This window comes from Aythya ferina (assembly GCF_964211825.1).
Source record: "Aythya ferina genome assembly, chromosome: 1".
Lineage (NCBI taxonomy): Eukaryota > Metazoa > Chordata > Aves > Anseriformes > Anatidae > Aythya > Aythya ferina.
In genome coordinates, this window is record NC_140296.1 from 163,258,286 (window position 1) to 163,275,943 (window position 17,658).

General features: G+C 43.0%; 1 protein-coding gene across 4 annotated transcripts in view; it reads right to left on the bottom strand.

The window, feature by feature from the left end:
- The window catches only part of GRIN2B (glutamate ionotropic receptor NMDA type subunit 2B), a 273,763-nt gene that overhangs the window by 54,603 nt on the left and 201,502 nt on the right, over positions 1-17,658 (bottom strand). The window lies entirely within an intron of this gene.

Genomic DNA, 17,658 nt, shown 5'->3' on the forward strand with positions numbered 1-17,658 from the left:
CTGCTTACAGTGTTGCATTAAATAGTACCACTGAAAAATATGCAATAAGAAAAGACACTTGCCCCAGTCCACAGGCCAGAATACCATTGATACTCAGCATAGCTTCAGGACAGAGAATTATAAAATGCCAAGATGTTCCTTTTTTTCAAATAAATTAATTTGTTGAGAATGGGAGTAGGTAGAAAATTTTCATTCTTGAGCAATAAATCTTGAGCTTATTTATCCCAGAAAGAGGTCCTTTTGTAAACTTCATTGTCAAAGACTGAAGATGGAAATCAAAGCAAATAAAATTGTCTCCTTCAGTAGATTCAGAAAAGGGCTTATCAAAGACAGCTTTAGTGAACTGCACAAAACAGTTTAGAGGCTTTTCTCTGTATGTGGCAAAAGGGGCATCCCTATGAGCTTTCAACCAAATTCTTCTTCCATAGCCATGGTTATGCAGGTGCAGGTATCTCCAGAGGACCATGATATAATGGGAAGGAAAGTGCTGTCTCCATAACATGAAGCACCTTTTTCAATGGCAAGTGATGATAAAAGCAATCTGTGTAGATCAATCCATCCACAATCCAGAAGGTTCAGCCAGATATGATTTTGCTTCTGGTGCACCAGCAGAACAGAGGAAACAACTTCATGCACTGCTACAGCACCAGGGCTTGAAGATTTCCCCAGGCTACTGTGCTGCTCCTCATTTACCAGTCAAGTCTTATTCCCTGGGACTTTTGATGTAAGTTGTCTGCAGTCCATCAGTCTTTTTTCTAGGGAAATTAGAGGCATTGACCTAACCCAGAAGAAGGCCACTTTGTCTGATTGCCTCCTCCTCTCCCTTCCCCTCACCTCTCCAGCTTTTGTCTTCTTAATTAACAAAGAAGTCAACAAATCCCTCAACTTTGTTTTGTCACTTTATATTTCACATTTCCATTTCCATTTCCTACCTCCTACATCCCCCCAAGTCAAAGTATGCCTCCCTTGTTCGTTGCCTGGCCTCTTGGTCCTCAGCAGCATTTCTGGTGTTTGCTGTGTGTAAGAGAGAGATCCTGTGAGAACCCTTTCTCCAGAAGAGAAGCCAGAGAAAGAAGGACAAATAGTTTATTAACCAACAAGGAGGCTCCAGGCACCACAGACGTAAGGTTTGCCAAACCTCATAAGATCATTGGCTTTATTTATTTCCCATTCAGTACTGTGTATTATTTCAATCTCTTCAAGTGCAATAGCAATAAAATTGAAAAACACCCATGAAAACACTTCCAATTAACACAAGGTCAGAAAATGACATTAGAGACCTCCACAGCCCATAAAGAAGAAATATACCCGACACCTCCCTGTACTACCATTCTCCTCAGGAACAGCCTGAGCAAACAGGCAGGCAGTGCTACTTGTCTTAAAGGTCAACAACCTTCATCTGCATTTTACCAAGGGCATGGAAGAATGTATCAGTATGTAGCACCATGTGCCAAGATCACACCACTGGTAAGATACATGCACAAATACACAGATTTTTAGCTCAATTAATCTAGTTAATTCCAATGTAGGTTGTAGTACAAAACTAAAAAATAGTCAGGTTATAAAGCCAGAGAGGGATTTGGAGAGCAAATTCAGCACCTTCAGCTACACCCAGAGACACAAACAAAGGTAGGCCCACCACTGAAAAAAGGATGTGCTGTCGAATCAGTGCATGAACATCATTCATTGAAATGGATTAACCTTAGTATGACTTCAACACAGGTTCTTGCACAGTGCTCTGTGGCACACAGTAGCAAGAAAGATAATGACCTCAGCATGAAGGGCACAAAACACAAATCAAAACAGAGATGTCTTTTAATAACTATGGTGCTCTTGTTTGTCTGCCCAACATCAAAAAGATGAGAGACCCCTGTACCTGGAGGTGAGCCATACAGGCTACACAGGCAAAGTGGAACATTGTCAAGTGCTTCTGAGACTCTGTGCCCTCTTCCAGCCAAACCTCATCCTCCTAAACTACCAGAAAGATGCCCCTAGCACTTATATGGAAGTCTTATTCCCCAGACCAAATGCCCTTGCATAGATAAGCAATTACCTCAAACTACCCTGCAGCTGAAGGAAGCAGAAAAGAGGTGTTTATAGAAGGTGTGTGGGCAATCCAGCAACCGAATGCTGGTTATTACAACCTTTACAGCCTTGCCATTCCCAAACTTGGCCTGAAAGAGGTGAAGAAAATCAGAGTTCTTCAGATCTGCTTCCACACAGATATTTCAGCAAGCACCTTCTCCTACAAGGAAGCCCTCTGGCAGGCAAGCAGTCAGAGAGAGAGCTCATCTACTTTAAAAAATAGCTCTGCAATATCTCCTAGAGTTGCTCCTGTGAGGCTGGTAACCTGCCTCCTCCTCTTTCTACAGAGGTCAGGGTGATGTTAGAAAATCTTTGAAGCCAGTTACATTTTTTAGCACTGTTTGTATTATGCTGCAGGTAGATAGTTGACTGGCCACATGACAGCATACATACGGTTCACTGCTCTCCAAACTGCTTCAGAAATAAATGACCAGCAACAGCAAAATTCTAAGCAAAAGTAACCTTTCTTTTAGTCTCTTCCCCAAGACATGGGTTTGGAAACAATGATGTAATCGATCTGCTTTCAGTGCAGATCTCATGAGAGTTGTTTATTTTAACCCTTACACTTCTAGTTCCTTCTTCTTTTCCTTGACTGCCTGCTTGTTCTGGCTCTGCTGACCTTTGCACCATTGTCCAGCCCAGCACTATTTGGAGGTGTAATTTGGAAACAATCCTGATAAGCCATCCCAGGCCTGCACATGTCACATGAAAGAGCAAGGCAAGTGGTGCCAACCCACCATTATACAAAGGTGCTGCTTGGCCCCACAAAGAGGGGTTGGATTGGGAACCGCAGTACCAGTTTTACAGCATCATTACAACACAAGGTAGTCCAATTTGCAGCAGGACAAAAACTTCTGGAGTAAGGAAAGGGGAGAGGGAGAGGGTGCAAGGCAGCAAAGAAAAGATAAAGGCTTTGCATGACTCTCTCTAGAGGTTCATGTTTAGGTGGCCCACAAGAGAGGCCGTTCAAACACAGAGCACCATGTTTTTGCTTTAATTTTTATAAACCATCTTGTAAAGTTGTGAGGCTGCATAAATATTTAGCATTAATTCTTATACCCCATTCCAACCATTTCTATGTGTTTCTGCCACTCAGTTGTGCCCATGCTCACCATACCCTTCATCAGCCCTCAATAGGAAAGAGATTGCAGCTTCAGGACCTTGACCTTGCACTGGTATCTACCCTTAGCTGTTTCTTCTGAAAGCAAGGTTCAGTTATTCCTGTCAGAGTCTGCATGGTTTTGCATTTATCATTGCATAACTTTCTGGAGCAGAGATGGTAATTTCCTCTGAAGGAGGTACACTGGCAAAGAGTACGTTCCTTCTTTTAATACCAGAATCATCTGGTTCTTGGCTTCCTGAAACATACAGAAATATTCATTTGAATATAAATGAGAGGAGGTCCCTGACATCATTTCTTTTGCTGAAAATTTTAAAACTGTATACAAAAATTTGAGAACAACAACAAAAAATCAATTTGTACTGGTTGTAGCAACAAAAGACTCTAGAGTAGTTCTTTCAAACTCCTCAGCTTTCTCACAAAAAGTTGGAATGTCTCAAGAAAAACAAGCACCTCATATGAAAAAGGTGTTTTGTTTTGTTTGTTTTTTTCACAAAAAAAAAAAAAAAAGTAATCTCAGTTACGTTTGGACAGAGTCATTCAAAGATGCATGTCCCCTCCCTTCCTCCCTTCAGAGGACTACATACAAATGGTGTTGCACACCAACATCGGCAGTTCATAGGATTGCATCACTGAGACAAGCCCCAATGAACATGATAGACAAATGAGTCTTAACCAGTGCTTCTTCCAGGATAACAGTTACACTTTCATAATATTAATATCTTCATTATATTCCATTTGGTGCATTTCTCTAAATTAAATGATACTAGGAGCTTGCCCGCAGAGGACAATTTACCAGTAGAAGCTGTATCAGTTGACAAGTCTTCAGCTTGAAGTCTCTTGCGGACCTTCCATCATTGCTTTAGGAAACCTCTACTGCCTTTCAGTTCCCCTCTGCACAGTTGTAGTTTTCTTAGAGCCAGCAACTGAGGTGGGATGCAGCATCCAGCATCCAGCACATGGGCAGACAGACAGCATGCACTGTCGCAGGAGCTCAAGACACGGGCTGCTTCTTCACTCTGCCTTTCCATCCACCCACTGCAACCCTGGCTGCATTCCTGGCCAACTTAAACAGCAGTCCTGCAGCATTCTCCTGCCAATGGACTCTACAGAAACGTTCAATGGTCCCCAGTGCTGTTCATGCTGTAGCATCTCCAGAGACTGCGCTCGCTTTTTGGTGAGAACCTATCACTGCAGCTGGCTCTGCAATACCAGCAGGAGTCTTGGCTGTGGACACACACAGCCTACACAGGAGCTGTGGTACCAACATTAAGAGCACTTTGGAGGCAGAGAGGAGACCTTGCTGGGATCCAGGCTTGTCCCCACTTGAGCCTGCTGTGGCTGGTCTCTGCAGGCTCCCTCTGTATCAGAGGAAGCAAAGGGGTTTTCGAGCAGGGATCTGAGTTAGCCACTCTGAACTGCCTTCTGGAGCAATCAGTCCCACCACTGCTCATAGGTCTGACCTTACGAGTATCTCCTCCTTTTCCCCTCTGGTCCCAAGCTCTGAGCCTGCCCAGCAGAATTGGGGCCAAATAGCACCACAGCTGCCAGTGAGGCTTTCTGCTATGCTCCCCATGTCCTGTGAGTTTGTGCTTGGAGGTCCTGTCTTCCTCAGCTTCTCTCATCATCTTCCTCATCCTCCTCCCCTACCCACAGCAAATGCACAATAAAGGCAAAGGTCCCCCACACAGTAAGACCTGCTTTCTGAAGCAGGACTGCGAAGCATCTATTCCTCCACTCATGTTTCCTTTCATTTCAGATCCTAACTGAAACTGTGGGGGGCTTTTTCTCTTCCTTACCTACCCCTCTCACTGCCCTCTATCTGAATTTTTTTAGCTCTTTGAAGCATTACCAGATCCACTATATAGGAAAGATACGGCAGAAGAAATTAAATTGTATTGTTAGGTATCTATAATTACCCCAAACCATTTTTTTTTCCACAGTGCAGCAATTTCAAATCTCTCACAGCACTCTCTTTGTAAACCAGATGTTGACCATGTCAGCTGTGTGCTAAGAATGCATTTTCATGAGTTGCGTTTCTGGAAGTTTGCAGAGGGGTGGTGGTGGCGGAGGGGGACGCTCCTGGAAAATTCCACCCGCGCAAGCGCAGGATGGGTGGTGCAGAGCCCTGCCATGCTTGTCAGGGTGCTGGAGGGCTTCTCTGCCCTCTCCCTGCATCTTACCTTCATGCAGAGGGTGAAGGAAATGTCCTCCATGCTTCCACCTGCAGGAGGGCAGAGGGGGTGGCTGGGGGAAGAGCGTGTCTGGGAGAGGGAGGATTTCCCTGGGGGTGCTGTGCTGCTGCGCCTCCAGAGCCGCACACAGAACGGCCTGAACAGTGAAAATAAAAAAATCAGTGGATGCCTTTCCAGTCAGTACCACTATGCCTGCCTGCCATTTGGTCTGTCTTGTCCCATATTTGATAGCCACAGCAACCAGGCTCCCACCATGCTCCCCAGACAACTGGTTTGCATCTCCTAAAAGAACCCACCTATACCTGATATTCTGCTTGAATTCACTTTTGCTTTACCTCATGCCTCCCCATTACTCTTTAATTGCACTCATTTAAATTGTCCTAAAGAAGTCCATCCTTTTCTTATTGATTACACCCTTCAAACACTTGCAGAAAATTATCATACTCCCTGTCTGGCAAAAATAATGCCTCGGGAAAATCTGTCCTCAGCAACCAGCTGTGTGTCCGGTAAGAAAAAGGCTACCAAGAGAAAGCAGGTTTTAACTAAAGTTCATGTAACATTACACAGTAAACCCTGGGAATACTTCAGAGTGTTTATCTGAGGCAGGGGACTTCTTAATGGAGAGAGTCCATGGTGTGGATTTCACCAGACTGTACTCTTTTAATCTTTATTTGTAAGACAGCGTCTCCATTAGTCCCAGGTTGGAGCAAGGTGTCTGGGCAATGAGCAGGAAAATATATACACATGCAGGATTTATTCTGGGACCAAACACAGTAGACAGAGCACAAATGAGAGCAACTGTTCGAATACAGACACGGCCTGGTATGGGTTTGTTCCTCGGTCATCCCGAAAGCCAGGACCTTAAACATCAATCAGCTGTAGAAAAAGATACAAGGTATGGAGCAGGAGAAACCTGCAGATGTGGGCTGATCTATGCACACAAGCTCATGGGAAACAGCTGTCCACAGGTAGTCTCTCAGAGGCAGAAAAACTGCAGAAATGTGATGCTGCTATAATACCAATAGTCTTTAGAAAGCAAACACAATTAAATGCAGTGATACAAAGAACTCCAGCCCTAATGAAAAGATAACTGCAGAAGGAAGGACTTTTTCTATTGAAATTCCTGAGTGTCCCAGCTTGGACAGTGAGACTGTCATGTGATGCTGCTCAGACTGGTAAACTTCAAGCACACCTCTGCTGCCCACTGCTGCACCCAATATAAGTTGATTTGACAGCAAAAGCTATTTCTTTTGAAAATACAAAGGATTAAGTAATACCAAGGTGGACTTACCAGGAGAATGAAAGGATCTGCAGGACCTATTAGTGCTGCCCACTCTAGCTTATGTCCTGTTACACAGTGGGTAGCAAGTTTCCCCACCATTGCAAGTGCTGGCCCTGCATGCTCCAACACAGCGCTCTGATTAGGAAATTAGTTATGCAAAAACATATTTTTTAAAGCAACATTTGAAGAACACGGGAAAAAAATAAGGTATTGCTTCAGCATAAAGCCAAGTCTGTTTGCTTTTTTTAATTTTCCACTTATCAAACTCTTCCATTCAGCACACACACACACATATGTATTGTAATCAAACATTGTTAATAAAAGTGGTATAAATTTAGATGAAAAAAAAAAAAAAAAAAAAGAAAGAAATCTGAAAAGACCTCCACCACTCACTAGGAAGGAAATAGCATTTTTCAAAAATAATAAAATAAAATAAAATAAAATAAAATAAAATAAAATAAAATAAAATAAAATAAAATAAAATAAAATAAAATAAAATAAAATAAAATAAAATCCCAGTCCCAAGGGTTAGATCTGTGTCCTGAGAGGTGGTAGAGACCTCAGTTTCAACCTTGGTTTTGAATCAGGCAGAATGGATCTGAACACCATTTTCCCACTGCCTAGGATCCTGTCCTCAGCGTCTGGCTAACTGGGATCTGGAGGAGATGCTGCCATCTCCTCCTCCACGTTGCCTCTCCAAACAGCATCTAAAGACTTTTGTGAGCCTACACGAAAACACTCAAATGTCAGTTTTCATTTACAGCAATGAAACTTCCAAAACAAATCCTTCAGATCTGACCAAAATTAATGAATATTTTCATTGATCCCAAACTATTTTTTTTTTTCACAAAATCACTTCTTCCTCCCACCATATTTCTGAGGTTTAGGCAGTATCATCTGGAAAGAGAAGGACAAAGGGTTTATATTTTCTGGTGTTGATCTACGTCACTTTTTCCCAAAACAGACTTTGGGAATAAAATTGGCCAGGGTCCATTCAAAAACTCACCTCCTTCTGTTTGAGACTCCTCTTTCTTATCCTAGACCGCTTCACAGTGCTGCTTTGCATCATTAAACAGCCTAACCCCATTCCACCACGAGTGCCTGAACGTTACTCAGAGTGAAATGTTGCTTGTATGTTAATTTTGTAAAGTGCTTAGGATCCTTCTCAAAAGAAGGAACAATAGAAATGTAAGTCATTATTGGTACAGGAACTGAGGAAATAAACCTAAGGAAAACAAGCACTAGAAACTGTCACACGAAATGCAGACCAAGTCAAAAGCTTAAACAGGAGCAAAAAAGGCTGTCAAATAATCTTCCGGGCTTGGCATGGTAGGAGACTTTGCAGAATGCAGCTAGCCCAGCAGAAAAAAAAAAATTAAATAAACCTGGCAAACTCCTGACTCAGCAGAAGGCAGTACAACCCCCAGCACACCTTAGAAATAAACCTGGGTCCATAAATGCCAGACCCTTTCCCAAGGAAGAAAGGCCAAGGGGCAGTGACACAAACTCAGGCACCATGGCATGGCAAGGAACGAGTGAGCACTGGCATCTAACGTTAGCGAAGGCAGTCTGAAAAAATTACAGACTCAGGGAAAACACAGTTGAGGCAGAGGGAAAACAAGCGACACTGAACATATTGTACACTCAAATCGATGGCACCAAGCGCATGCCAGAGTTCATGAGCAGTGAGAGCAACTCAAGCACACAGTAGCTGCAGTGATAACCACAGTTTTAACACCAAGATACCTTCGCAGAGTAGCGGAGAAGCTAACACATAACAGCACAGAGGAAAACACGAGGGAAAAGACTGGTCTTGTAAAAAATACTGCCAAGATGCAGGTCAGTTTTAAGCCAATCCAAGCCAGTAAGCACAAAGAGGATTCAAAACCAAGTGAGGAGCATGTGAGAACCAAGCACAGGAACGCTGGCCAGAACCAACACCAGAGGATTGAAACCAAGCCAAAGACACCACAAACAAGCTACTCCTTACTGAATAAAAAAGTCTGAGCAATTTCATATTAAGAAAAAATTGTTTCAAATGATCTCAGAAGCAAGTGCAGTCTGGCTTCTACTCCAGGAAAAGCAAACTGCCAAAGCCCTTGGAAAAAAATGGGGAGAGAGGAGGAAGAAGAAAAAGAAAAACAAAAAGAAAACAGAAAGAAAGAAACATGTAGGGCCGTATGAATATGCAAACGAGGGCATAGCATCACCTCCTTTCTCTCAAGCCCAATGGAAAGAAAACAGAGCCTCCAGATCATAATATTCAGGAAATATAAACATAGAAAAAGCAAAGGAATCGCAGGTCAAGCAGAGACATCAACATGAGACAGAGCTTCAAGCAAATGCAATCTAACAGATGAAAACACTCCCTCAGGCAGTGGGGGCACTTCCACTCCTTGCGAGGCTACTTCAGCAGAAGCTACATGTATGTTAGCGCTTTCTCCCAGCTCAGTTTGGTTGGTTACTTCCTCTCTACCCTGATGCCTTCATGAATGTCAAGCCTTAAAGCCACCAAAATTCTTGTGTTTTTCTCAACTGTTTTTCTTTTGCATATTTGGGAAGAGTTTTGGGCTAAAAAGAGTGGAAGGGAGAAGGACCTTAAAACGTCAGTACATATCACTTAGATATATCATAACGAAATACTTTGCTAAAAAATGGCAATGCACAAAATGAAAGCTTTAGAAATTTTCTTTCTTATTTGCCATTTTTCTGTCAAAAATTGTCTATGCTACAAAATGGTTTTGATACATTTAGATGACCTGAGAAAAAATATTTTTCAGATCCAAAATATTTTGTGTTGACTCAAACAGAAATTTGAATCTTTTTTAGCCACCAGAAAATACAAAAGAACAGCTACGTTTCTTTCTTTCGTTTCTAACCCAGTCACACCTCCCTTTCCATTTCTTTTGAGGATGTCATTGATTGATCAAGGATGATGGACTGGATTCTTGATAAGGCCTTGTGATAGAAGTATTTAATTACTACACTCGTTCTTTAAAGCTCATCTTCCCACAGGAGCTCAGCTATCATCTGAATTAAGGTAAGGGTATTTATTGTCAGCAACCAGGGGCAACACATCCCCACAATCAATGAAACGCTCACAATGAAGTGGACACAAGTACACACCAGCAGGGGACATGCCCCAGAAATCTCAAAGCGAGTGGCAAGCAGGAGTGGTTCTGACCACAAGAAATGTGGTTCTGGCACCAGCTCTGCAAAGGAAGGAGGTAATGAATCACAAGGTGTAGCCATACCCTAGGTGGTTTTGGATCTCTATAAAGCTGGATTATAACCACATGTTAAGAAGATTAGAAACTTTCCAGCAATACTGAGTATTTTTGAGTTGTTGCACCTTCTCAGCATTGTGTTTAAAGCATGCAAAAGCACCTTTACTGCTTTTTCTCATCTGCCCTTCATACTCTCAACGAGGCCCCATAAGCCTGCACAAAGTCCGTTATAATTCTCCTCTGTCTATCAAACCCTTCAGAAGAGTTACGCAGTTGGTGTGTAAAGCCTGCTGCCTACCATGCTGACTAATGTTGTCTGATTGTTCCCGAGTACTCCCCCGTTGGTCCATCTGTACCCATCTGCTGCCTTTTGTCTTCTAATTAAAGTGTAACAACTTTGGGGTAGAAGCCCCTTTCTGGTTAGCTCTCATGCAGCTCCCTGCAGAGCAGAGTCCCAGGTCCATAACTGGGTGCTGGGGACAGTGATGACAACACACAAGAAGTAACTGCACATAGAAGCAGCAAAGGGGAACAGTGAGCTCCTCACTGTGTGGCACAGGCAAGTCAGCTGGAAGAAAGCCCCAGACTAGAGCTGTCCTCCCAGAAAACAAAGGCAAGATCAGCCTTCTTTCTCCTCCAACTGGACAGTTTTACAGCACCAGTACACCAGCCATGGTCCTTAGGGTTGCCCTGTCCAAGGAGTCAGGCTGGCAACCCCAGTAAAGGTCAGACAGCTGCAAGCACTCAGATCAGCTCTACCAGCATGGGAATGATAGGCAGCATCCCAATACTGACTGTGCTTAATAAAGATCTCCATATTTTCTAATATCTGATTTGCACTAAAGGACGAGGTCTCTCCAAGAAGCTGTCATTGTTTCAATGTAAGTATTCCCTCTGGTAGCCAAAGAGTAGGGCCTGGTGGAAAAGAGCCAGAATATTTTTCTGCAGGCTCATGAATCATAAAAATATACTTCAAAATTCAAGCAAACAAAGTCAGGAACTGCTTCAGCAAGAGGCAAAGAGAGCAAACAGCTTACACTGTTGTATGGTTAGGAGGGGGCATCCAGCAAGTCTCTCTTTGGTCAAAGAGATGGACTAGCTCATTACTGCAGGCCGCAGTAATCTAATCTAACACTCTGATACAATCAGTCAGCAAAGATACTATTTGATAAGAATGTCCACAAGATTTAAGTTGGAGGCTTTTTCAGAAAGATCATTGCATTTATCACCTGATAAGGAAAGCTTTGTGTCGCACTTGCAGTTGCCCTTTTCCTTAAGAGTCAGTGTAAGATTAACATGGCCATAATTAGCCATAAATCCATACAGTAGTTGGATCCTGGACAACTGTGAGAAGCCAGTCCAAATCCTGGCAGTGGGTGCAGCATAGGTGCATGAGTAAAGCCATCTGGTTGTCTGACTGAATCAGGGTCATCAACAAAGCTATCAGATGTGACCTAGATCAGGTATCTAAGGGACACTTGCTTGGGAGTGGGGTATCCATAAAATATGTATTCTTTGATGCAAGCCTGCTGTCTAATGAGAAGCAAGGGATTCAGCAAATTTTGATCTCTTAGAGAAATGTCCAGAAAAAAACACTCCAGAAATAAGGGGGGAAATGCATGTACAGAGTCCCATTCTAATTTCAGCTATGTGTGCTTAAATCCAGAGTGATCCATCTGCCCTAAGTGAAGCTATATCCTTCTAAAAACTGGTTCTATGGGAACAGAATCAGTCACTAAATCTGAGTAGGTTTAAGCAAACTCCTATGCCATTTCTCTTCAGGGACAATGAGTCATAAATCCCCATGTACACAAGGAAATTAGCAAAACAAGACTGATTGGCAAAAACAATCCAATCTTGTCTCACCATAAAAGGAACTGGTGGGATAAAAAACATTTCCATTGTGAAGTCCATGGACATCAAGATGCCAGAACTCTGCACACAGAGTAGAACCTGACCCAAGAAAAAACTTCCACCCCAGTGAAAGAAGCATATCTGTGCATGCCTGTATAAGTGATCAGAAAAGGTTGCTCAGGTGGGCACCAGATAACTCAAGGAGGAAACTGCCTCAAACGACCTAGTCATCTTTCCAAACGCAAGGGAGGGCCTTCAGAGAAGATGCTTACATTTGTACAGCTGCAGATTTCACCTCATAGCCCTACATGCTTGTTCCTCTCTTATTTTTAAAGAGCCTTCTTCAGCACATGAAATAATTAAATAAATCAAAATCCTTCCTTCTCTTGGGCAACTTGACATACACATGATTCATACTGGTTCTTCATGAAGTGGCCAGTACCACACAGATTCTTACTAAAAGCCAAGAATACCAACCAGATTTTCAGTCCTCTTCTCTCCTTCTCTGTTATTTCTGCCACTGGAACACTGAAGGAAATGACTGTGAACACTTATTTTAATGTGCAGAAAGACTCGAGACTAGGCCTATACATCTTTTTCCTTAACAGAGGATAATTCTCTCTTTGAGCTTGTGATTCACAGAGAGATGCTCCCAAACAACATTTGTCACGGTCACTACTGTCTCCTGGTCCCACAGAAGCAGGTGGTGTCTAGTTTCTTACTGCTCTGAAGGCTGCAAAACTATCAAAAGCTACAGCCTCTTTAGCATCTCTGTGGTGTTCATCAGACCTCCAAAGCTGCAGACTCCTGGAGGTGACATGTGCCTCCATAAGGGCTTTTGTTTGCGGCCGTCAAACAGCTGCCTGATCATATAAAAGGTACATGATAAAGGATGCAAAAACGATGTCCTCACCAGGTGAGGATTGAAGTTTTTGCTGATCAGTCTATCCATGACCTAGATTTTCCTTCCTATCAAACAAGAGGGCTCTTATGAGACACTCTTTGGGTTCATCTTGCTCACCTAATCACAGAAATGTAGGCTGCCAGAGAACCACGTGAGATCATTTACTGCATTCTTCTGCTCTGAAGCAGGACAGGATAGAGACAGAAAAATACCGAACAGTGCAGGGTCTGTGTGTCCTCCAGCAAATGAGCCTCACCAGCAAATGAGCCTTGCCGTGTCTCACCATGCTAATGATTAGACAGCTCCCTACATCTATAACTGAACTATTTCTGCTTGAAAATTTAGCAAGATTTCTTCTTCATCCTACTCACTGTGGACACAAAAGGCAACTGGCCATGAAGTCCTTTGTCAACAATGTTTTAGATGTCCAAAGATGTATCTTTTTCCCCTTTCTCTCTCTCTTTTTTTTTTTTCTTTTTTTTTTTCCTAGATAAAACAAATCTTATTTTTCCATTTTACTTTCCTCAATCCTTCTTCCTTCCTGTGGCTCCCTCCTACATCCTGAGGGAACCTTTCCTGAGCACAGATATGCATAACACATCTCTGTGGTAAGCAGGGAACAGGGTCACACAAGTTCATTGATTTAGAAATTCACCTTATGTGGACTACAACCCAGGCTGAACGCAGCTCTGGAAAGCCCATGTGGCAGCAAGCAGTGGGACCACTTTTCACCCTGTTGCAAGGTGGCAGTCATTGAGACTGCCAACAGAATGTCACAGCAAACAGCCCCATTCCCAGGGAGCACTAACGTGTTTAGTGGTGTAGGGGAACAGGCTAGGAGCAGCCTGTCTGTGAACTTGTAATCATGGCTGCACCGATGGCTACAAGAAGCGGAACAGATGCTACTAATTGATTTTCAGGAGTTCAAAAGTCAGACACTGATAATTACAGGAGCAGCAGGCAAACATTTCATCTTCAGAGGGGGTGAGGGTTGGTATGGGCAGAGGATTAGTACATGCATCAGGGAGAATGAAGCTTTCAGCATAAGCTTCCCATCTGTCTCCTCTAAGATGTTTTGTAGTGGTACCCTGGACAAACCCATCATTTAGGGCTTTGCATACCCAGCCAGGAGCAGGAGCTACTGGGTTATTCATGCAAAAAGATGCCCTGGGAAACTTGTAAATCAAAGGGATCTTTTGGGCAGCACAAGAGGTTGCTGTCATTAGCATGTGGAGAGGTGCTCCAAATCCCCAGTGACACACCAGAGGGAAGAAGCAGAAAAGCCTCAGCAAAATGGAAAGGCTGAGATCAACCGGGCGACAGAATTGATACAAAACTCACAATTCTCCTATGTTAATCATTATGCTTTGGAAGGGAAAAAGAAAACAACAACAACAACAAAAAAAAAGTGTTTGATGGGTAGAAATTAAAGCAGAGAAAGAATCTCAATGAAAACCTCAGAGAAAGTGAGGTTTGTGTCATCCCCAAGGTCACTGGAGGAAAGGGAGGCAGCAGAAAGGAGGAGCTGAGAGCTAATGGGACATGACTGCTGTGCGTTGCCTCAGCAGAGAAGGTGGATACGAGCAAAAGCTGGAGAGAAGCACCTGCCAGCTCTCACAAAGAGATCACGGACCCCAAAATATGTCATCATCATATGTGGAATTATAGGAGAGTAGAGGAGAAAGGCAACCAGTAAAGAAACTGGGTGAAAACTATTCCTACACAAAACACCACAGACAAAAAAATTAGTGCAGTGCCTAGCCTTTGGCTCACCTTACAAGACCTCTGGCCCCAGCTCATTGCTGTATTGAGGCAGGGCCATGGGGTAGATCTCCTTCACCAGTACTCACATGCCTGTCCCTCTATACTCAATACAACAGAGGCATCCAAGCACCCCAAAACACACCTAGACTACATATGGCCAATGAAGCAAGAGCTCTACTAATCAGCTAATTAAAAGCTAGTGAGAGAAGGCATGTAGCCTTCTGCCCCTAAGGAACAGTTATGCCAAGAAGTGAATGAAGCACAAAACATTTGTTATCATGAGATGAATCGTTACTCGTTGCTGAAATAGCAGAAGACCTTGGGATACTGCCCCTTTCCAGAAAATGGTTCTTCCATGATTGTCAGCTCTACAGGGCTTCAGTCTGTCTGAAGGACACAAGAGATTTGTCAGCATTAGGATCTGGGGACAGCTGTAGCTCTTCTGGAAAATGAAATCCTGTTCTGAAGTAACTGGTCCTTTTTTCAAGATTTTTCTTTCCATATTGGGATGAAAAATCAAAATCTCGGCAAATTTCACAGATCTGAAATATGGTAATAGGTTCATTTACTGTCTGCATCTTTGCTGCTCAGAAAATGGAAGGCTTCATGCCTGTTGTAAAGCTTTCTTTATATATATATACATACCCCATGAGACATACACCTCTCAATCTATTTGCCATCTTTCAAGAATCATCTGCACCACCCCATACAGAGCAGAAAATTGTGCCATTTAATCCAGAGGAGACTAATAAAAATGATCAGAAGACTACAAAACATGACCTACCAGGAGACTGAACAAATTCTTGTTTAATCTACAGCAGAGACTGGGAGACAACATGATAGAAGCTTTCAAACATACATATGGAACATAAAAAGAGAAAGAGAATAAACAATTCTCTGTGTCCACAAGGGAGATGCCAAGTAGTAATGGGCTTAAACCGCATTCAGGGAAATCTAGGGTAGGCGTTAGAAAAACTTTCCAGAATAAGGAGAAAGAAGCCATGGAAGAGATTGCCTCAGGATTTCACGGAGCATCGAAGGACTCTCAGAACAGGTGAAGCAAACATCTGTCAGGAATAATTTCAGTCTAGCTGATCCTTCCCTTGGGCAGAGGGAGGAACTAAATGACCTCTTGATGTTCCTTCCAGGCACAGCACCTGATAATGGATAAAAGTGTGCAGCGATGTAATTAAAGACTGAGCTATCGTGAAAGCACACAAGTGGACTGAATCAGTGTTTCCCATGCAGCTGCTTTCATCCTTCATCTCCTACTGCCTTAGTGTTTGGGAAACTCCCATTCTTTGTGCAGTTTCTTCTGTGTGTTACCTAGAAGGTGTTAGGACCAAACACCTTGCTAATTTAGCAAAAATAGTGAGACTTTGGATGATTTTACGCTGCAAATCAATGCACTTACAAACTTATTTGGATTGTGTGCTAATAATATATGAATAATTTATGGTTTGTATCATGGCATTGCCTGGGAGCTGCTGTTAATGGCCAGCATTCCACTTTGTCTGACTCTGCAAACACGGAACAAAATTATGATCATTGCCACAAAGGGCTGTTTCAACCTTACATTTTAATGCTTGCATTTCAGGTGAACGGAGAAAATTAAGAACAAGGCTATGATGCACCAGCTATGAAATGTATTTTTCTGTGATCAGAGCATGATGGAGATGACTTCTGTGTTTTCCAGGAAGAAAACATTCAAACACCTCAGTTTGATTATAACAATCTGATCTTCCCACTGAGTGGGACCCCACTTCAAGGTAAAACATTTGTGTTTAAAAAATGCTAAGGGCTTTTCATACAACTAATACCATATCTCATTATGGTCTCATTTCAGTCCAGCTTCTACAAAATGAAGAGCTGTTCTGGCTTAATGCACACCAAGTGGTCCCCATAGACAGCAGGGTTCAGGCAGGTCCTAGGTCCAATCCCTACCACTCAAGCTCACCAGCATCTCTTCCACTAATTGTCTGGCTCAGCTGAGAGACCCCAGATATTCTCTCAGAGACTGAACAGGTTCTCTTACTGCTAATGAAAGACCCTGAGCCATCACTGAGGGTGCAGCAGGGTAGTACATGTGAGAAGCAGGATGAAAACAAGACTATGTTTATCTGTGCCTCCTCAGAGGCCTGCAATGCATTCCAGCAACCAATTGCCCACAGGCTGCACTGCCAACATACCCTAGCTGGATTCATGCTGCAACTGCCTTGATTTCCTGCTATGATAGTGGAATTTTCCTGTGTGAGAATAAATCTGATGCCAGCTAGAAACAAATCCACTTTGCCTGGTGGGCTTTAGTGCAGTTATGCAAGGGGCAGAGTTTGACATGAGATACATTCCGGAGCAGCCGGTGCAATATCCAACCAGCCTGCCTCCAAACATGTCCAAGGGTTGTCTGCACATGCTATTGCCATGCTGTATGTTTCCCCATGCTCCTGTCCCACTGAGACCTCTGCTGCCAAGTACTAATGTGATGGCTCTTCTGCTTCCTTCAACACTTGCTCCTCCAGCCCTCTTCTGAAAGCACTTCTCCTGACAGCCCTCTATTTCTTTCTCATTTCTCCATGAATTCTTCCCGACTTTAGCCATGCAGGCTTTTTGCAAGTCCATAGAGGAGACAAGCAGCCAAGGAGAGAAGGGTTTCTCTGCCTGGTGGGTCGAGGGGACATTTTTCTAAGCCATACACATGATCACATCCAGGCTGAGCTCTGCTTCATATCTGTTAAGTGCTTTGCTGAATTCTTCTAATTTTGCTCTGACTTCTCACCTCCATCACTTTTTTATATCTTATAACTACCTCGAGCTACCCCAAGCTACTTAGCTGATTCAACCCCTTTGGGAATGCTTGTTCTGAGCCTGGACCACTGACACTTATGTGGGAGGTGAAATGAACCAAAGCTTTGCACTAACACAGAAATCCACACCATTTCTAAAATGGTGGTTTAGGTTACATGCAAATTATTCAGAAATATGCAAATTTAGATCTTTGAGCAACTTGGTATGATCTCATGTACACATTCTACCTAATGCACCATCCCATTGCGAATGACAGTGGCCAGATATATCAAGCACAGTTAACAGCTGCATATTACGAAGCGTGGCTGTAGCTCAGTCATAGCCATTTAGCATACACAACTTCAATGCCTTCAAGCCACGCAGAGAAGTATTTTCTGTCTCTGCCATTGAAACTCATGGCTCAAAGGAGGTCTTTTCTCTGA